This window comes from Molothrus ater, chromosome 1, assembly GCF_012460135.2.
Source record: "Molothrus ater isolate BHLD 08-10-18 breed brown headed cowbird chromosome 1, BPBGC_Mater_1.1, whole genome shotgun sequence".
NCBI classification, from domain to species: Eukaryota; Metazoa; Chordata; class Aves; order Passeriformes; family Icteridae; genus Molothrus; species Molothrus ater.
In genome coordinates, this window is record NC_050478.2 from 84,207,405 (window position 1) to 84,230,744 (window position 23,340).

Consider the following 23,340-nt stretch of genomic DNA (forward strand, 5'->3'; position numbering starts at 1 on the left):
TGGGCCACCCAGCCCAGCAGAACTATCAAAAAGGGAAGCTTTATGAGCCCCCTGCATAAATAACTTTCCACAGATCTGAAACAGTTCATTTGGAAGTGGTGTGAAGTTGTAGCACATCACTTGACTGATGCTTTTCCAGTTAGTGGGGCACAGGCTGAGCTTTTGTAGAGTCAGGCAGGATTGAGAAGAAGACTGCAGAAGGGACACTCCATGCATGGTCTAGTGACACAATAAAACAGAAAACTCCTCTCTATAAGCTGTGGATGTGGCACATTCCCAGTGTTTCCTGTGCAGTACACTGCATACACAGCATGTGTTCTCCCCTGCAAGCAGCCCATTCCCCTCCCACGCATCACACCCAGTCCTCCAGGTTGGAGCTGGGAGTGATGACAGTGAGGAGCACCTGCTGCCTTTGAAACCCTGACTGTCAGCTGGGGCTACAGCTACTAACTCCTGAAGTCATTCTTGGAGTAAATTAATCCCCAATGCCCTTAGAAGACAATTCTCATGAACCATGTCTGTAGTGAATACTTGAATACTCAGTACCAGGGTTTCTAGTTCAAGAAGGCCATTACCATTTTGATATTAAAAAATATAGTCATGCTATAATCAGAAGAATTATATAAACTCACAGTCCTCTATATAAATATTTAACACTGTATGGGAGAAGCTTTATTAACATTGTCCACAACTATCTTTTAGCTCACAGACTGGGTTAAACTTCTATTACATTTAAATATTTTTTTTTCAGGAAAATAATTCACTGAAATTTAGAAATTTTCCATGGTTAGGGGGTAGTGGTATCTGAAGCTTTCATTTTCAAGTTTCAGAATGGATAAATTGCAGCACAGATTTTATAGAATTTCATAGTTACATACATAATTCTCATTTCACACTTGCATCCTCTGATGCACTTTTCAGTAAACCCTGATTGATAGCAACATAAATTAAAACAGGTTTTGGTTCTGTGTTTAAGTCGCAACTAACACACAACAGAAAAAGACAAATACATACTTACTTATGCAAAGTTACAAAAGTAGCAGCCTTGGTGCTACTGCTGTTTCTACTGAGTTACCTAATTTGTGATTGCCTTATTTCAGCAATTAAAAGCACACAAAGATTTAAAAAGAAAGATCACTAATATTATATCACCATATTCTTTAATTCTTTAGGAAAAAAATATATTTGACATATCATATAATCTCTACAATTCTCCATAAATTGAACAGAACTTGAATAGCTGCATCCTGTTAAATTACTACATGCACTCCCAAAGGCCTACCTTTTACTCATTGCTACCCCAAATACAGATCTCATGAACCTGCTAAAATCACTAAATTGTATTAATATGAGACTCATAGCCGTGAAAGAATGATGCACCTTAACAAATGCTATTGTCAAAAAAGCATCTGAAGCAGGCAGATGAACTCTGACATACATAAAGCCTTATTCAGACTTAGGTTACAAGCATGCGGGGGTAAATGAAAAAATAACTTACCTCCTTACCTCCTTACCTTGAGGAATTCACTGTGAGCTTATTAGATTGACATCATGTACAACACCATTTTTCTAGATTTGGCACCATCGTGTCATGATATGATCAGTGGTGCCAAGGGTGACTTTTACATCACCCGATCCTCTGAGGCCACAAAGGCCTCTTAATTCTCCCATTGTAGATTTAATAAACTTTACACCTTAATACCAATACGTGACAAAATAAGAATACTTTTCTTTTTGCTAACATACCTTGAGAACAATCCTGCTGCTTATGTCTTTTTCCAGAAGATTTGGGTGAGCTAGGTATGGCTAAAGAATAGAAAAGGGTGTCTTCCAAAGATGTCTGGTGGTACAAATCCGGGAGATCTTGGTCTGAGATGAAGTACACTGTTGTTTCACCACAGTGTCACTGAACTGATGTCGTTACGCAGTGACAAGACAGGGTAGAGCTTCTCTTTTTATAAAGGGTTGCAGTCACCTTCCTCACCCTGCTCCTGTGAGCAATACACAGAATTAGAAACCAGAAAAACTGTCCTTGAATTATCAAGGAAGGGATTGGAGAGTCAAAGAGGGGTGGAGGAAGTATGGATTATCTAAACAACATCATTGTAATGATCCAAAGCCGACTGATATTGAGAGGTTTCCTACTGATTCCAACTGCATTTACCAAATCTTTCATATCACTTGCAAGCACAGGCAAGTGTTTGCAAGTGATATGAAAGATAATGACCGTCTGTTCCACAGAACTTTTCTTCTCTCATTTGTTTCCCTCTTTCTTTTGAATGGGAAGTTAATCATGTTGTAATTTTACCTCTGGCCAGTTGTACTGGTGCTTGGTGAATCTTCCCAAGAGTCTGCTGTTTACTGTCCCCTAAAAGACAACATGAAGGTAAAAAGTCTGCCACATTCTTTAAATACCCTTTAAACACCCTGTACCTGACATGATGTGGTTGATGAACCTTTGGAACCTTTTTATTTATCTGTCTTCTCTTGGCTTGGCAGCTCTCCTTATGCTGCAGTCTCAGTCTAGGGGTGTGGTATAAATTATTACATAATTAAAATGAAACTACACTCCATTTTTTTCAGGTGAGTCATCTGCAGGTATCTAGAAAATGTACAGCATGACAATTACCTCAAGTTCAAGGCATTAAGAATACAAAAGTAGCTGATTAAAAGTCCTTAGGAAAAATAAATGTGGAGCACCTCTAACTTAAAAATAGAGAGATTACTGTCTTGATGTTCACAGTTGCAAAATAGGAAAATTTCAAGGCTTGTGAATTTGCTACTCAGGGTGGTGAACTGTGTGCCTTCAGGCACCGCCCAGAAAACAAACTGTGATGACAAGATCTGGTTCCTCCTCTGCCTGCATGGCAAGAGCTCTGCTGGCAGCAGCTAGTGTCTGGATCAGCACTTGCTTGCTGCCCAGCCTGTTGGCACAGTTTACCTTTCCAGCAGAGTGGGCGGTGAGCCAGAGCCCCACCTTTTCTCCACCTTCTCCTCACTCAGCAGAGATGGATGACAAGGGAGGAAAACAACAATCCCACAGAGTCTCATCTTTTCTCTGTCACAGAAAGGCCTTAGTGGTCATGAAGGGTCTAGGATTAAGACTACAAACTCTTCAGTAAATAGGCACATGTTCAGAAAGATTTGAAGGAATTGATTGGTTTTATACCGGTTCATAATCTGATGCAATATCAAAGGAACCCACAGATTTACATTCAATTTTTTCTTTTACTAAAAGGTGACAAATGAAGGTTTAAATCCTCTTAAGATGCATTAGACTAATACCTGTGATAACTGTGGACGTGCTTTCACAGCGCTGGCCTGTTTTTAAAGTCTGTCACAAAAGCCACATTAACTTTCAGGATCAGTACTGAACCAAAATGGAAATATTTACAAACTTTCACTGATAATGTATTTTGAAACCTGTGTACAGCTTACATGGGGAAGCTAAAAGTCAGAGTGACAGTTTAATTGTTCATGTATACTTTGTATTTGACGTGCCAAATCACACCAGTGGTTCAGAGAATCACAGAATATGCTGAATTGAAGGGACCCAAAATGGCCATCAAATCAAGCTCCTGGCTCTGGACATGAAGAATCACATCATGTGTCTGAGAGCATTGTCCAAACACTTCTTGTACTTGAAGTGTCTGCTTGAGTCAGACCGTTTGTGCACACAAGAGCAACCAGCTGGGAGTCTTGCAGCAACCTCTGCAGCCTAAATCATTGCTTACACTAAGGTTTCTCAGGTTGCTTGGTGTGAGCAGCCCCTGCTTGTTCTTGTCCTTGCACGTACAGAAGATACCCTTGTGTCCTACTCCAGTGTGGGAACAGGATTGGGTCCCACCTGAAGAAGCTTCCATGCCCTCCCCCACACAGCCTTTGCTCATGGCTACTGAAACCACCTCTGTCAGGTTGCCTAGTCTCTGCTGAACTGTTACCAAGCTCACAGCACATTTTAAACAACAGGTACAGCTGCCCTGCACAGTCACCCCTGTGCTGGTATAGCCCTCCCCCTCACGGAGATTTCCATGTCAAAACATAGGAGAATATTTATGCAGCTTGAGGGGTGGCGTTTTTAACCCTTTGGAAAAGAGTGGTGTGGGCAAGGGTGACACTGAAAATCAGCAGTACTTTGCTACCATGTTTTCAGTTTTAAGGTGATTCCCTAAAAAATTACAAAATATGGTTCATTTATACATTACAACTGCATTTCCAAACTGTTGTCTAATACAGATCTTGATAATTGCATTTGTTTCCCTACTGGTTTGGGTAACATCCAACATCCTGATAGATGAACCATAAGAATGGCTAAACCTGGAATTTTCAGATAGAAGTAACATAGATTGTAAAACACATATATTTATCCACAGATATATGACTGTATGATTCTAGAGTTTTCTTTCCTCTGTGGTAGGGTATGTTTTGGGGTTTTATTTCTGCATACTGACATACTTGGAAGCTCCAGATGCCTGTGGCTTCTTCTGAGACCCTGCCTAAACAATAGAATCCAACTCCAGGGCCATCACCAGAAGAAAGCCATGGAACTGTTGGGGTGGGTCCAGGGGAGAGCCACAAAAATCATCAGAGGGCTGCAACACACCCCTTATGAAGAAAGGCTGAGAGAATTTGTGTTGTTCAGCCTGGAGAAGTGAAAGTTCCTGCAATCTTTCAATACTTAAATGGGTCATATAAGAAAGATATGGACAGACTTTTTACCAGGCCATGTAGTGACAAAAGAGAGGGGTAACAGTTTTAACACAGTTGAGTAGATTTAGATCAGACGTAAGGAAGAAGTTCTTTACAATGAAAGTGGTGAGAGGCTGGAACAGGCTGCCCAGAGAACTAGTGGATGCCTCATCATTGGGAATGTTCTAGGTTAGATTGGATGGGGGGAAGAGTAACCTGGTTTAGCTAAAGATGTCCTTGCCAATGCTGTGGGGATTGGACTATAGATGATCTTTAAAGGCCCTTCCCAACCCAAACTGCTCTTTGATTCTTGAGTGCCCAAGTGAGGAATCAAGGATCTGTGTTAGTGGACTCAAGTGAGAGTATATATATTCATCACTGACAAGCTAAGGATATTTTAAGTCAACTGAGAATGAAACCCCAGCATTCAGAACCCTACATGGAGTGGTTTTTTGCAGGGAAACAGAATCCAGCAGCTAAGCCAACAAAACAGCTAGTAACTCATTCCTAGTTTATTTTTACTGTAGAAGCTCAAAATTAAATCAGTGGTTCCACAGTGGTCCAACAGTACGATCAGAAAACATGCTGTGGAAAGCTTGGGGAAGGAAATTTCAATGAGCATGATTTCTTCAACAGTCTTGTGACAATCTATTACAAGAAAATTACCAATGAAAGTCATAATAACATTTCAATGATTGGATTAAAGCTTGGAAAAGACTAATGATTAAGAAAGGGGAGAGAGAAATCAGCAGGAAAACAAATCCAAAACAAACCATCAAAACTTCCCCAAGGTCTTATTGCAAAATTAGGCTTTTAAATGTTTGCATCCAGCACCTCTCCACTGGGAGGCCTCTGTCACTGCTCCCTGGGGATTTGAGGCTGATAGTCTCAATATGCATCTCAGGGGGAGGGGTCAATTCCTTTCCTAAGATGGCGAAATAGGGTGTTACTACCTCCTGGAAAAGCAAACAGGATGGCTTTATTTTAGTCATGATATCTGCTTTTGTAATCCCTCTATGCTCTAAGCCAAAGCCAAACAGCTTTTACTTTTTTCTTAAAATGGGAATGAAATGCATGGGCATGAAGGGGGTGCTCTTAGGAGGTCGATGATGAAATATGCTGCTAACATCATCATAAAAGCAAAGCTGCAGCAGGAAGCTGAAAGGACATCCTGGGTAGATTTGTTATCAGAGCTTCCAGTTTTGATGAGAGAGAGGTACAAAAATAAGATAAAGGATTTTGCATTTCTGAGCTGCTCATGGCTGCTCTGAAGAGCTTAAGAGGTCAGGTTGAACCCCCCATCAGTGGGATGATGATTTCAGCCATTTGTGAAAGACTTGTATTTTTGTCTCTTGTATTCCTGGGTATTCTATGTTTAAAAAACAAAAGAAAGACACTTCAGCAAGAGAATGATCTTTAACTCAATCCCTTTGAGTCCTAAAACCTGATGGCTTGCCCCAAAAATTTAAGAACTACTTTCCCCCTAGACACCTCTGGACCCCACCAGAGGAGATTCTTTTTCCCTCTGGAGGGATGAGAGGGAGGTAAATAGAACACCTGAACAGATGTGCCATAAACATTTATTTTGTAAATTGTGTTACTACTCTTGAGAGGTATTGCTGAGAAATGGATTTTAAAAATTGGGGACAAATTTGCAGATATAACAATGATATTTATATATAGTCTTCAAATTTGTTTGAAGTTTTGTGAAATGTATCTGAGCAAGTGGCTGTCCCAGCCTAAGGCAACAGCCAATATTGTGCTTTGAGTGGAAGGTTAGTGGTCATGCTTAGACAGCTTGGGCAGGGAGTTCACAAGATTTCATGCTGCAGACTGTATGTGCATATAAGCAAGAAAAAACCCATTTCCCTGCCTCCTTGAAGATCCATGTTCCAGCTCCTCATTCGGTTCAGTTCAGCCAGCTGTCTGTGGTAGCTTTGAGCATTAAAGCACTGGAGTCCAGCAGCCAAAGGAGTCACACAGGTGGCTGTGCCAGGTTGGGAGCTGCCAGCCAAGAGCAAAGGGCTCTTGCCAAAGCTGCCAAGGCCCATGAATGAAAATGGATCAGCCAGAGGCACAACCATCAGGGAGCCAAGCAGCTACCAGAGCATTGCTTCACACAGCATTTTATTGCCCAACAAATCTTAGCTTTCACTTACTTTCACTTAGATGATAGGAAAAATTCTACCCTGGAAATTGCTTCTTTAGAGAAAAAAGACTATGAACTGTTATAGTTAAAGAATAACTGTGAGTCAGTTACTATCACTGTTTATCTACCTGGTCAGATTTTTGTTCTCTCTTACCAAAAAAAAAACCCCAAAACTCTTTTTGAACTGTTTGATTCATGTTTACTTCTTACTTATGCCTCTGCTTTTGAAATACTAGAGTTCAGTATAATTTTTCCAGTTGTCCAGGTGTGGCCTCAAGTCACCACATTTGGAGCAACTCCCTTCAATTTGAACCCAGACCTTTTCGCTGCCCGTCACATCCTGGCAGGAGGGTTACTTTGGAACAACAGCAGCAGTGTTTCAATGAAATGACTAAACTTTTCTTTTTCCAGAGGATCCCTGCTACCACTGGTATGTAGGATGGAGGATGTGAAGTCTGAGGATATACTAAGGCAGTGTAGTCTATCTCATTAGTTTGAAAATGAAGCAAACAAAGAGATTCTAGTAAGAAAAAAGGACAGTGTATTAAAATAACTAAATACCACCCCAGACTCAACAGACTCCTTGTCTCAGAGCAATTATGAATAAAGCTGGGTACTTGGGATGAAACTTAATTTAGACTACAGTTTCACAGTCACTTCAAGCTAATCTAAATTGGCACAGATTATGAAAGGAGGAATCTCGCCTGCCTGTCTGTCTCTGGCAGAACCATTCCCTCTTTTTCCCCCTCTTCCCACCCCTTCACACACAGAGCAGCTTTATTTGTCTCTGTGTGGCATGGAGTGGGGCAAGCAGCTTGCCCAGAGGGTCAACCCTGCTACTCCCAAACACATTTTCAGTCTCCCCATGCCCCCATCCAAGTTACAGCCATCCTGACTACAACTGGGAAACACTCCATGAATGACAGGGAAAGCATTTGGTATACCAGATAGGTTTCCTGGTTTGGGGTGGGGTGGGAGGGTGGTGCAGGGATGTTTCAAGCTGCAATGACAGTACAGTGACAGTACCTTGAGTACTGTGAAACAGGGCAGTGGTCAAGATACATGGACTTGAAATTCCTAGAGCAAGGACTAATTCCAGCACTTGCTACTTTAACACTGTTTTATATTATTGCTGTGTAACATATTAACTTCTAGAGGTCACAGCCCATCAGCCCTGATATGCTGGTGACTTGTCCAAGTAAATATAGGCAAGCAAAATGCTGTTTATTCTATCCATGGAGGAAAAAAGGCTCTTTTTCCATACATGTTTTTTTTTAATTGTTTATTCCATTAAGATAACAACACCCTTCTATCTCTATTTGTCTTTGAATACTATAATGAGATGCTTGCATCAATTAATGCTTTGGAGTTGTTAATCAACTCCAGGGAGTTGATGTCAGGGAGCCCAAGCTGAACACAGCAAATGTAGCCACGGTATGTGCTTGCATGTGTACACCTAATTCTGCTTTTCCTGAAGTGCAACCTCAATGCCACAGCTGAACCTCTCTGCTCATTTAAAGGTAATTGCACAAGACAAAATACAACTCTAATGCAGCAGCCTTATTCATAATTCTTAAAAACAAATTCCAAATAGGGAAGCAGTGAGCAAAATGTCCCATGGGATAATTTCTGAGGTCATGTGCTCATTTTGCAGGAAGCTGGTTTTTTCCTTCGTTAGAGGAGTTGATAACTGTGAGTCAGTCACTCAGGTGCAAACGTTTTTGAGATCTGCTCTTCACTGGCAGATATGCCAAGGGTTCTCGTATAAACAAGCACTGTTTACAGACACCTTCTCAGCAGTGGCACTGTACTGTTAAACATTAATTCCTATGTGTATGTTGTGCAACATTTACTCATGCTCTTTGGCTGTGTTAGCAATTTGAAAGGACACTTCCAGTAATTTAGGAGCAAACCAGAGGTTTGGGAGAGTTTCCTACACAAAATATAGGAATAAATACCTTAATGAGTAAGCAATTTTTATTGCTTTTCTTTCTTTATTTAGTAAAAGAGATGTGAGGTTTGTTTTACAGACAGTGAATATTTAAAAAGACCTTGACAGCTGGCCCCACCTGGTTTATTTGCTCACTGTGAGTGGAAGAGAACAGGCACACAAGTGGCAAAAATGAGTTGGTAAAAAAGGCTGGGGAAATAATGTCAAGATTTGCAGTCACTTTTGGGGAGACAAACAGGTAAGTGCACTATTTTTACTGAAAGGTTCTGTGGATAACGGCAGTGGTGAGACATCTCCACTCCACTTGTTGGTGGAGAAGAAAAAAGAAAATTCTGCAGAGAGAACACAATATCCCTGTTCGTCAGGGAGTCTGCAGCAATAGTCACAGTTTCACAGGGCTTTCCCTGTGTCTTAGAGGATAAGGAAGTGAATCAGAAACTCCAGAAGGGACTCAAAAACAAAAGAAAAAAGAGGATTTACCTGCTTATCAACAAGCAATTCTGCCTGGCCTACTGTGACAGCTTGGGAGAGATGGTTGAACAAATACACCTCATTGTACACACCATACACAGAGTTTTTGGATGGAGTCTTTTTTGGGGTGGGGGTCATTTTGCGGTTTGATCGAACTATGTTACTTTAGACTGTTTTCATTGAATCATAAAGTAGTTTGGGTTGAAAGTAACCTTTAAAGTTTGTCTGACCCAACCTACCTGCAATAAGCAGGGACATTTTAACTAGACCAGGTTGCACAGAGCTCCATCCAGGCTGGCCTTGAATGTTTCCAGGGATGGGCATCCTGTTCCAGTGTTTCACTGCTGTCATTATAAAACCCATTAGCTGTGAAGTGAGCCCACCAGCCTGTCAATAGAATACAACATCCTCTAGCAGCTTCAAGAATTTACTGCTTGCTATTTTATGGTGTTCTTGCTTGGTATTTTATGATATGTTCTGCTCTTTGCTTAACTGAGGTTGTAACCACTAAGAAAAACTTCTAATTTGCTGTCTTTGGCTATTTGTCAGTGTAATCCTGGGTTGCTCCTTTCCCTATCTAGAGGCTTTCAGGGAAAGTAGAGTTATATTTTAGGAAGCATTACACCTGGTATCATTACCTCTTGGTGAAAGGTTTAATTTTTAATTTTCCAGGAAAATGAGGATACACTTAGATCTTTTCTGTGGGAAGACAAGTCAGTGATCATGAGAAAGCACACATACACACAGAGTGCAGAAATGACACCATGTGTTAAAGTTCTCATTAAGGAGATTCAAGCTGACCCTAGTAGGCAGAGGTATCTAGAATATGCACTTGGAGTATCTCATTTGGTGAAGGACAGCACACAGAGCGGGGAGTTCAGCATGCGTCCTGGAGTCAGAGCTGATCTGTATTTTTAGACTCTAAATCAGAGGGTGCCTGTACAATAGTGTTATTTCAGTATCCAATTAAGAGCCTGGTTTCTCATTGGGGACATTTTTCAAATACCCATGGTAGGGATAAATCACCTACATCTAAAGTCAGGAAGAATTCCTTTGAGAGTCACAGTGACTCAGGAACAGCCAAGCTCTGCCAAATTGGAACAAGTTCAAAGTGAGCACTGCCTATGATCAATTCATTACATAAACCTCAGATAAGGGAGTGGCAAGAAACTTTCCTGCCACCAACCACGAAAATAGTTAAGGGGAAACAGCCATCCACCAACTGGGTTTTAATAATCTACTCCATCTCGGTAGTCTAAGGGCCCCGGTGAGCCTGGTAGTAAACACAGAAGAAATCAGAACCAGAGTAAACTGCTCTTCTGAGCTATAATGCCATTTTTTCTACTATCTCCAGGCACAGACAGCAGCTGCAGTTAAGTAGATAGCCTTAGGAAATAGTTTCTTATACAAGAAAGCAGGAGAAAAGTCACTTTATTTCCTCACATTCTTCTTACAGGCACTGTTGCTCAAGGTACGAAATTCCTATGAAATGTAACAATAAAAAGCAACTCTGTGTAGTAAGGGCCTAAAGAAGTAAAAAAACCCAAAACTGTATCTTCAAGCAAGTCCTACACAGGCTTCCATGAACCAATGACTTTCTTCGGGCATCAAAATACTGGGCACATGAGGACAATCCTGCAGCCTCAGGGCTGGTAGAGCCCCTGAGCACAGGTCTCAGCAGAAACTAAGTGCAAAAAAAAATTTGAAGCTGTTTCTCATACTAAATCTGTTATAATTCAGTACTTGGTCATGTGTATATAATAATATAAAAGACCAGGACCTGCACACAGTTACTTTGCATGTTGTGCAAGAAAATAAACTAAAATCCACGTGGGAGAAGAAAAGAGCTTATGACCATGGTTTAAGCACAAGTCTTGTAACACTTCAGCATGTCCTGCAGAATGGCTGGTTGGAGTATTTAGCAGAAAGCATTTATTTGTTCAAATAAGTTCACATTTGACAAGCTTTTACAGAACACATACCAAAAGGCTCCAAAATTTTTTTTCAACAGCCACAAACATGAGAAAAAAGTAAGGTAACACCTGTCCTGGTCATTGTGTGAAGGGGATAAAAAGAGAAAAAATCATAAAAATGCTTAAGCAGGTATCTTCATAAGACACTTAGTTATGCCTCTGCTGTTGAAATACTAGAGACCAAAACTTCATGAGGATTAAGTGGGAACTTCTGGGATACATCCAGAATTAAGCTATGGAAAGCTAATGAAAGGCAATTTGACAACACCCCCAAAATCTTAAACCTTCCAGAGAAAAACTTTAGCTTCTTTTAGGAATTCATAGAAGAGGTTGGATGGTAGCCATTTCTCCCTCCAAGATGGTAGTTTTTCATGGCAAGAACAATTAAGTACATTTTGCTCAATTTTCTCTAGGGACTGGGTTGTTGCAGAAAGGAACACACCCAGCTCTGGGCAGGAGAGCTCTCCAGGACAAAGGCTGTGCCCAGCAGCTTCCCACGAGGCAGCACCACATAAAATCCACGGCTGTCCTGTTTAGCAACTCAGTAAAAGGAGAATCAGAACTGTTAGAACTTTTTGAGTAAAACTTAATTCTTACAAGTATCTCTTCTCTGACAGGAAAATACCTTTTATTACTTGAATTCAAGTCCTTTTCTCACATGTATCACAAGATGCATGTTTTGCTGAACCACATAAGAAATCCCACCCTAAGGCAGACTCACTTGCATAGGGAACATTCAATTCCATTCAGCATCTGCACTAGGAGAAATATACTGACCTCATCCAGAGGAAAAATAAAGTTTGTGTGTAAACAGAACCTGAAGAGGATTTTCCTAAAGAATTTGGTTGAGAAATCTGAATAACCAACAAAATTTTCCCTTATAGACAAAATGTATTCTGTGTGTGGGAAATGATCCAACAATTTCCCATATTACCATGGTAATTTTTCATTCATCCATATTAACATGTCTTTGCAATCACTTATTGCCATCACATCAAGGGTCAGAAGTGGCACTTAAATGGCAAAACATATTAGATCTTTCTCATAAATCTCTATTAGATACAAAATACTTTAAAAACCAAAACCATGGTTCCTCTCTGCAGTATAAGTTAGACTAGAAGACTGTAGGAATCTCCCATGCCCTAGAACTAATTAATCTGGCAATGTCTTTATTCTGTCTTTGCAATTCCTTCACAGCCAGGTTCAGGCCGGGACAACAGACAGGGCTTAGCCTGACATAGAAGAATTCTCCATTTAAATGCCCTAAGTCAGATCAACAACAACCTAAAGATACAAGCAAACAAAAAACCTCCAAACATACTAAAAACCAACCAATGAACCAAACAAAACCCTCAAGCTCCACAATTTTGTCAGAACAGCCAGATTAGCTCCAACTAAAAATCTACCTACAGTGAGCATCTGGAAAAATAAGATCAGAATGAAAGGTAAAAGAGAATTTCAGGTGCCTTAATAAGTTTTCAGCTAGATAATATTTCATTTGTTTTTAATTGAAGTTTACAGTCTTTACAACTACATGATTTTTCTTAAAGTAAAGGAATAAGTAGAGTGGAGGAAATTTAGCAGCACCATAATTAACTACTTAGGGCAAATCCTCCCATCAGATTCATGAGACAGATTTCAGATAAGCAGCTCAAATGAAGGATTATCCTGCGAGCAATGCGGAAATGTTGATCAGCTTGATATTTCCATTCTGCAGACAAGAGTTCATGCTGCTGCTCACTATTTTCTGCAAGGAGGTAAATCTCCACAGAGGTGGCAAGTCTGATCCAAAGGGGATTTTGTTTTTAAAACCCCTGCACCTGACCATCTTGCACTTGTCTGTTTTCAGGCAGAAATGAGATCTGAATTTAGATGCTGCTCAGCTGCCCCCTTTGAGAAGGGTTACCAGGCAGATGGATGCCCTGATGGTATGATGGATGGGCTGGAGAGCATTGCATATGTGTTAATACGGTGTCTTTACACAAACATTAGCACTTGAGAGCATCACAGAATACTCAAGCATCCTGAAAACATTAAGTTCAATTAAAAATATAATCTCCTGTGACTGATAATATTCTCAGCATATGTTTCATGGCATTTAAAGATAAATTGAACCCATTTAGCCAGGGGATTTAAATTTCAAGGAAAAACATCCTGTCAATCAGATATTCTGAAAAAATTCTGTTTCAGATATTCTGAAAAAAACCCACGCAAAATTTAAAATGGAGTCTTGTCATAATAGTCTTGCATATACCAGTCTTGCCTGGTGTCTGGGCAACCAATGGAACTGAAAAAGTAAGATGCTTGCCTTTTACTATGCACTTTGCAGTTCTTTTGCCTCATTCAAAAGATGCTGAGATGGCTAGAACAAATTCCTTATTTCAGTTTCAGGATCTAGAAGCTGTTTGCTTGATGGGGATGAAGGGTCTCTATTTCTTCATTCTCTACATAGTAGAAAAAGACATAAAAAAAGTAAATTATGCGTTGAACAAGAAAGAGAGAACCAGAAGGAAAAGGGGGGAAAAGCAAAGACAATTCGAAATATTTAGTATTGCTGTACTCACAGAAATAGTACCAATCTCTATGGTTTTGTTACTTGATGGACTGCATATTTCACAGAGTATATATAAGATATTTTATATGTCCAGTGGATATATTTTCATTTCCATTGTTTGACTTATGCAAGCAGATTACATGTTTTGCCCCCTGGCAAAATAAAACATTGACCATTTTGAGAAAATAAAAGGTGCTATGGCCATGCCACATGTTTTCCCCATGTCTTAGGTGTCCGCAAGATAAGTAGCTTTCTTTTATAATTGACATCAGAATTCTTCAGAGAAGCAACTGTTAATTTAAAGTACATTAAAATGCATTTCTTTACATTTTCTAGTAAGTAGAGTAAATCTGTTAAAACATTAAAAAAAATCTGTTTGAAAATTGGAGCCTAGCCCTCTCCCATCCTTATTCAGATAATATCCCACCCCAAAACCCCCCAGACAAAAATATTTTTTGCGGAATGCATGCCTAAACAGATAAGCCTCGCAGTAAGATTTCCTACAAATACTCATGAGACTTAGGTATCAAATTCCCATCAACTGAAAAAAAATCCCCCTTTCTTTCCAAGAGCATTGAGATAACATCATGTGCAGACATCACATCATACTCTGCTCATGTCTGTGTGTTTAGCTCTGAAGTACTCATGTTGTTCCTGAAATTATTCATCCTTGGGTTCCCAGGCATGTTAGCTGAATCCAAGAGTTATGCTCTCTTGGCAACTGCCTTTTCTCCTTCAATTTTTATCTGCATAGGCAAACCCTTAAGTCTGAACTCAAGAACATCAGTAGGGCACTGCCCTCCTAAGCAGGGAGGCTGCCCATACTGTCAGGACAGAATCACTTCAAGCTCTACAACTCAAACCCAGCATTATCGTCTCTCTGCAGGCAGCTTCTGCCTGTTAAGGAGAAGCAGCTTCTTATGCTCATAGATAATAAAACAGCTGTCTTTTTTCTTCCAGTGGGGAAACCCATACTGGGGAATACAGTCAAATAACATAAAAAATCCAGTAAGCTCTCTGTAACACACCCACAGAAGCAATGATCTCTTGTGTGCCTCTAGGCATGTGACCATTTACTGAATGTAGAAGTCACATGTACAGGTAAACTGTTGATCAGCTCCCAGGCACCACAGTGGGATAGTTTTAGGCATTATCACCATAAACCTTGTCTTCAGTGATTAATTATAGATTCACAGAATGGTTTGGGTTGGAAAGGGCCTAAAAGATTGTCTATAGTCCAACCCCTCTGCCATTGGCAGGAGCACTTTGCATTAGACCAGGTTCCTGAAAGTCCCATCCAGCCTGGCTTTGCACACTTTCAGGAACGGGATATTCACAGCTTCTCTGAGCAACCTATTCCAGTGCCTTATCACCCCCACAGTAAAGAATTTCTTCCTAATATCAATTCTAAACCTACTCTGTTTGAAGCCATTCCCCCTTGTCCCATCACTACATGCTCTTTATCTCTCTTGTAACCTAAACCCTGTAACCCAAAAATGCAATAGCAGAAAAGGATTTTTAATAAGTATCCAATAACAGAATAAAGCTCAAAATGTCATTTTTAGGCAAAAGGTACTTTTTTTTAAAAAATGGTTTGCTCACAGGAATAATTTTTATAACAGCTGTAAAATACTGATTTCATTTTCCCTTTCTTGCTGCTACTCTTTCAGGCAGCCCACAAGGCTCAGCTTTGCATATAATCTCATTTTACTCCCATTCCTCCTATGAACAGAAAAATCCTGTAGAAACTGATGTGTAAGATAAAATTTATGATGGACATTAAGAACAGCTTTAAACAGTGAAGTCTGGTGTGTAGCTCATTAAAAATCAATAAACTTTGTAACATCCTTGCAAGAGATCTTTCCACAGTTACTGCATAAGACAGAAGGGAAAAACAGAGAGAAGCAATGCCCTTGGTGACCTTGCCCTCTAACAATACTTCTGGCTTGACAGTGGCTGCAGAGCTGATACTTGGTTGCCTTGGCCTTTGCAATAAATCTAGCTCATGTTGTTCTTATGAAATAAGTTGTGCTTCCCACAGGAAAAAGAACGTATCTGCAAAGCACAAGTGCTCTGAAAGTGAGTCTTGTTTGCTTTGTTTGCTGTAGGGTACTTGCTGGTTATTCAATAGCAGATGGAGCTCTCAAAGACCTGAATGCTTCTTTATTGCTAATTAATACTCTCAGCTGAGATCGTAACCTTCAGGCATTTAACTTGAACTTAACATTTAAGTTCATCTGCTCTTACTTTAGACATTGCCTCCAGGAGAGCTGAGTTCAGAGCACTCCAGTTTCTTGATTTGTAGAGAAATATGAATCCCTCTTTCCTTCTCCTTTAAGTATAAAGGGAAATATTATTCTGATAGCTGAGAAAGTACATGTCAGACAGGGTGGAAACCTGCCCATCAAGACCTCTTTGTAGTTGGTGAATAAAATTTAGTATACATAATAGTGATATGGAGTGTGAAGAGCAAAGAAAAGTTCTTGGCAAGCGACTTGCCAAAAATGCAGCAGTTTCTAATGTCCTTGGAATTGCAATCATATCAAATGGAAAGGAAGGTAATCCAAATAATTCAAGATAAGTGAAGGGCAAAATTTTTAGACCATTAGAAAGAGAAGCAAGTCCCTTCAAGTCTGCAACCTGAATTTTACAGTCTTTTACCTCAACTTTTCATCTAATTCCATTCCTTGCTGTTAGATTGTGGGTTTTCTATACAAAAGACACTCTTCATCAGTTGGCTTGATTTGCAAATAATCACACTTATAAATATGAGAATCATGTTTTAAAACACTTGAAAAAATGGAATTATTAACCAAATCTGCTGTTTAGCAAGTGTCAATGTTCCCTAATGAACTCAACAAGTGCTAATTCAAGGATGACTATCAGAAGTATCGCTATGAAAACAGGGAATACCAAAATATAAATTTGTGCCTCTCCACAAAGTTAACTGGTTATTCTTGAGTTTTAAGGCTCACAGAACATCAGCCCTATCCCACTGGGTACCTATTTAAATCATACAGAAGAAGAAATGTCTGTACAGCAATTGTTGAACATACTCAAGCAGGAAAAAAAAAAAAAGATAAACAAAAGAGAGTTTTCTAATGCAATTCACTCAGGTAGAGCTTCTAGACACCATGTCTAGAATCACAGAATTATTTAGATTTGAAAAGATCCCTGGGATCAAGTCCAACCTTTGACTGTCTACCACCTTGTCAACTAGATTATGGCACTGTGTGCCACATCCAGTTGTTTCTTGAACATCTCCAAGCATGGTGACTCCACCACCTTCTTGGACAGTGCATTCTAATGTTTAACAGTCATTCAGTGAAGAAATTCCTCCTGATGTCCAGCCTGAACCTCCCCTGGTGCAACTTGAGGCCATTTCCTCTTGTTCTGTCACTATTTTCCTGGAAGAGACCAACCTCTACTTTGGTAGAGGTTGGTCTCTCTACCTCTTCCTTTCAGGGAATTGTAGAGAGCAATGAGTTCTCCTCTGGGCCTCCTTTTCTCCAGGTGAAACAACCCCAGCTCCCTCAGTTGCTCCTCATAGGACTTATCCTCTGGACCCTTCACCAGCTCCATTGCCCTTCTCTGGACATGCTCTGGCATCTCAATGTCCTTCTTGTAGTGAGGGGCCCAAAACTGAACACAGTATTTGAGGTGTGGCCATACCCATGCTGAGGACAGAGGGACAATCACTTCACTGGCCACTCTATTTCTGATGCAGACCACAATGCCATTGGACTTCTTGGCCACCTTAGCACATGCTGGCTCATGTTCAGCTGGACACCAACAGCACCCCCAGATCCTTTTTTGATGGGCAGCTTTCCAGCCATGTTGCCCCCAGCCTGTAGCCCTGCATGGGGTTGTTGTGGCTGAAGTGTAGGACATGGCGCTTGGACTTTGCTAATATTCACTAACATCCCAGATGCATATTTCAGGAAATAGGTTCAACCCCCAAAAATTTCCACTACTCTCAATCCAATCTTTACAAAGTTTATGTATTAAATACATACATATGTGTTATTGTTATTCACACAGTAGTAGTAGATTAATTTCCAGCCTGCTGTCATAGCACATTATATAGGAGATAGATATCTGTCTAATATATCTGGGAACCTTGGTTCTAGGGACATGTAATGTATGTGCTACATGTTAATGCCATTCAAATTTTACTGCTGTATGTATGAGATGCTATGGATGCTTCCAGTTGCATATCTTTCTGGTAAACTGTGACATTCTAGATCAAAAGCTAAAGAGTATTTAAAAGCTGATGATATTTGTGCAGAAATATCACTCAAGTCCTGCTAGAATCAAAATAGACTTAATTTCAATGCACAAAGCTTCAGATTGTTTGGACATTTGCTAGAGCATAGCACGCAAGTCTTTGGTCCTCAATGTAGTGTTGGCAATTAGATATTTCTATCTTATTCATATTCATGTATCAAAGGTGTTCATGTTCTACATTAGTTAAAAACTCAATTGTTTCCAGCTTCAGAGGAAAAACTTCACAGAGGAACATAATACACCATACAATGAACCAGCTTATTGCTTAACACAGCACAGTAAGGTAGGAAGCCTTGATTGTAAGCTCAAATCTACTCAAATCAAGTTTACTTCCAAATAACTAGATTTGGGGTCTTTTTTACATTCTGTTTGGCATTGGTTTTGTCAGCCTTTCATGGCAAGTTTAGTTTGTATAGTTCATCCTACAGTCAAGATACTATTTCATTCTCATGTTTCAAAACCAGTACAAAATTTCTTTCCCAGTCAACATTCTCCAACAGTAGCTAATTTCCTAACAGTTCAAGAAAAAATGCTGTGGGTAATATCACTCTTCACTGTTATTTGCACATACGCTATGTGTAACAATAGCAACGCTGTTAACAGATTCCATAGGTAATGTAATTTATGTAACAGATAAAATCAGCATGGTGCATCTTGTATTAGTTACTTTCCACTAAACATTGTATGAACAAAAACCACTTGAACTCAAACACAGGGCAAACACAGGGCATAATTTACTAATGTCTTTATATATAATCCATATTTTCCTGAAACTTGGCAATATTTCCATTGTTCTCTCAACATTCTTAAAGCGCAAGAGTATTCCTATTGATAATAGATATTTCCATGTCACTTACTGAGGTTTTTTTGAGGAATGTCCCATCAATGGTAGAGGTAACATGCTATGTTATTTGTGTGAACTTTATATATCATTACTGCTAAGCAAGGAGGAGTTTACAGATGTCTTAGGAAGTTTCTCCTCCTTCATATCCCTTTTGTTGATACCTCAGGCTTCAAATACATCTTTGACATGCTGAACTAGTCCAGCATTTGTTTGCATGTGTGGTTGTGTGGCCACTTTGTTCTCTTTTCAGAACAAAGACCCTGTTTCCATCAGCTGTAGTTTTCTTTAGCAGGAGCCCAGTGATTAAGGATGTTAGTGGGCTAGATGCCAAACTCTCTTTACCCACATTTGATATGAAAAAGATGGGGTTACACATTCAAAGCATCACCCTACTCAATGAATAACCACAGTGTCCTCAAGAACCTCACTGAGCAGACTTCTATTCAGAGAAAATGCGATTTATGTCTTCAATGAACAGAAAGTAAGTCCTAGCCAAAAACCTGCAAAACATAGTTTCCTGATTATCTTCAGAGTTAGAATGAAAATTTTATATGGATTGCTGTCAACGCTTATAGTAAGCAAAGGTATCTAAAATTCTGGCATAGGATGTAATGAAACTTTTGATCAGCTACAATGTCAAGTAGAATGTCACACTCCAGTGTATTCAGGTTCATCTTTTGAATAGTCAGGTACATCACTGTCTCTGTTACATTTGTTTACTGCCTCTGTAGGAGCTTTGGAACTTCCTTTGGTTCCATACCAAGGAATAAAGCTGAAGGAATACCCTGCACAGAAGTTTCACTGTCTGTTTACTAATTACAACATGAACACATGCTCTTTCTCACAGCCAGAGAGCAACTCACAAGCAAGAGGCAGGAAAGAATGGTTGTTCCCACTTCCATAGCAAATCAATTCAACAGCAATGAAGACTTCATTTTCTATCAATGTTGTTATTAAAAGTCACACTAATTCATTTCCCATTACTGTTGCTATAGGACACTGGTATGAGGCATTCCTACAGGTAACCTCAGATGTTATATTGTATTAAACTTTGCAAAATCAGGTATGTATGACATGCTTTCTCTTCAGTTTCATTAAACAGCAATAAACTAGGTTTCCAGAATCCAGGTTCTTTACATTGATTTTGTGCTTTTCAGCCTCTCCATGATAATGCAAGTTAAAATATGCATAGCAGGACAAGCCATCCTCTTGCACGGCAAGATTTCAGTTTCCAATGCAGGAACAGAATTTGAAAGTCAAAGCGATTCAGAACAGGCTGCAGTAGGTTCAGACTTCAAAGGCAAAAGGTCTGATACCACCATAGGTGAAAGTGAGATCACTCTTAATCAATTAGGATTCAATGTGAATTCTCTGCAGAACATTAGAGAATATGAGAAATCAAATGCCAGAAATTCACCAGCCTAAGTCAGTGCAGTGTTTTCACGCTGTTCAAAGACACGTATATTCAAAGCTCAAGCTATACTAAAATTAGCCTGAAATTAATCGAACAGTAAAACTAAAAGGCCTTTTTTCCTCAGGAGAAGAAACACTCCTGCTGTTTGATTCACCTGAAATAACTCCCAGTTTTGGGTTGCTGAACCAACTGTATGCGGTACATAGTGTACACTGATAAAAAGGATGCACCTTAGTCAAAAAGGCAATATACATTGTTTAAAACCACATAAGGAGCAAAACCAAACAGCAGCACTTGCAAAGCAGTCTCTAAAGTTATCCCTCCCCCTCCAGCACAGCATACTTAACAGTGTTTTTAGACAATCTGGTATGATAATCATAAGTAAAAATGACATTTTATGAGAACTATTTTTACAGAATAAGTGGAGAGACTGAGTGGAAAAAACATTAGTTTTTCTTTTTTTTTTTTTTTTAAATTGAGTTGTTTGTGTGAAAACAGAAAAACCAGGCTTGTAAGAAACTCCAAATTATACTAATCCAAGGTCAGCTTTGCAACAGTGTAAGATTCAGTTTAAATTTCATATTGCCATGAATTTCTCTATTTCCCACACCAGTTGTCAGAATTAAGTAATTTCTTTTTAATTCTGCAACATGTTTTGATTTACCCAGGTCTTGTTCCCAGCGACGGTTTCATGTCAATTCATGACATCAAGTAATCAGGTATATGTTACACATAGCACATGCGCAAATATTTTGCAATCATCCAAGAAAGTGATGAAGATAAGGCTTTGCTTTGCTATTGCTCATATAGAAATCACTGCTTCACATCCAGGTTTAGTGGCAGGCCAGAAGTGTGGGGCCAGGTAGACATAGCATTATCAGCTGTGCAGGCCATGGTTGTCTACAAGTATTTTCTTAACCTTGCAGTAAGTAAATCATTACCTGGATGCATGTCCTCCTCTGCTGCTTCAATCCAACAAGGAAATTGATAAATGGGATAGTATTAATTGATGATTACGGCCCATGGGGCTTTATTTTTTTGCTAGGGGGAGAAGGAGCATGCAGGTAAGTATCAAAAGGACAGATGGAAAAGAGAAACTTCCCTGCTGCCCTTAGTAGCTGCTACATCATATTGTCACGTGTAACAAAATCACAATTTACCTGATATAAGACATTCATTTTTGCACTCATAGAAGGAAAAGAGCTTGCTGCTGCTAAAATCTGAAATATCTTTCTTTTCTTTTAATTCACTTTGAGTCAGTCCCCGAGAGAGGCATGTTGGGACAAAGAAGGGGAAAATTAAGGTAGCACACAGCTGTGTACGTACCTCACAGGCTGCCAGCCAACTTACAACACCCCTTTTGTCTGCATGGGCTGTCTGGAGATGACAAATGCTCGTGTCCCAAAAGATTGCTACAGCAATGCCACTTACGGGCCAAGGTCAGGGTCAGGTTCTGGCTCTTAACACCAAATCAGATTAAGGTTGTGTTGGGCATTGCATTCCTGTGCCAGGTCCTCAACTGCACAGCAAATTTACCAGGGTTAGTAAAGTATCCTTCCCCAGCTGAGGATGTGGGGTTTTATTATGTGGAACATGTGCATAATATTAGATTGTGAGCAAGATGCCACAGCCATTAGAAAGCTGTCTGGTGCATTGAATGCCTAAGGGCATGCAGATGACTCACTGAAATTTTGTTCAAACACAAGACATCTGCTTCAATATGTTTCCTGCCAGTCCTTTTGCATGGCTGGAAATAACGGGCTAGAGATTCTCTCCTTCTCCACCAGTCCTGGCACCAAATGAGTGGAAAACTGCTGTAAGCCAGAATCTGGGATTCCCCTTTGAGTGATGTGAGCTGCCACTTGGCTCTGGGCAGTAAAGTGACCCTCTCTCTCTAACAATCCTGAGTGAGCATGGCAGGGAGCATCTCTGTGCTACTCTGGCAGCCCCAGTGGTTCATTATCCCAGTGCTCCAGCCATGCTGACTCCCCAGGGGCTATAAACTACTGCAAAGCCTTTGATATTGCCTCCCTCTGCCTCCCAGAAGACCAAAACTCATCTTATGCCATCATACCTACTGTTGTGACATCAGTCTTATGCACAGAAATAACAGCAATTATTCCAATGACACTGTGATGTCACATGAAATTAAGGAGAAAATTTCATATTAAAACTAAAAAAATTCTTCAATAAGGAGACTGTAAACAAGAATAAGAAACAACTTTCAAAACCCCCAAGAACAGTAACAGTTTTCCAAAGCTTTTGGTAAGATTTGGTTCTGAAGATGCAGTTCCCATGACACAACCTGACTTCAAAGGAAATTTTAGCATATAAGATACATAGATCTGCACAAATGTGATGAACAACAAAGCAAAGCCACTGGCTTGCCTGCAGCAGGTCTACCTTAGAACTGCAAGTCATCACACCCTTTTCCTCTTTTGCTGAAGGGTCAGGCCTAATTGCATTGTTCTAAGACAGCATTTCAGCTACAAATGAACCCTTACAACTATTTCATGTTAAAAATAAACTTTAAAGTGAAGCAGCAGATGCGGCCATGGAACATTCCTCAGAGATTTCATGCAACAGTCACATCTGTTCAGCTGGAAGAGTGACTGTTTCAAACCAGCTATTGGATTTTAAGTGGTGACAAAAAAGAGGGGAAAAAAATGTAGAAGGCTCTGGAAAAAAAGTTAACTTGCAGTTCTGTATTGGGATAATAGCACTCAGATAAAGTTTTGGATGGAAACTTGGGTCACAAACAGAAACAGTTTGAAACTACCAGAAATGCAAGCAATTATTTCTGGTAAAACAGCAAAAAGGGAACTACTATTCACCCACACAGAAATACAGTTTTAGAGGCAAAGGTCCATCTCATCTCATGGCAACTTAATTCTTCCTATAAACTTTGAGAATGTTACAATTTCTGCTGAAAAGTTACCCTAATAGAAGCTGTAAGTAGATGTTGATATCTAGCGGAACACTAGGGAATGATAAATCTGGTTTTGTCT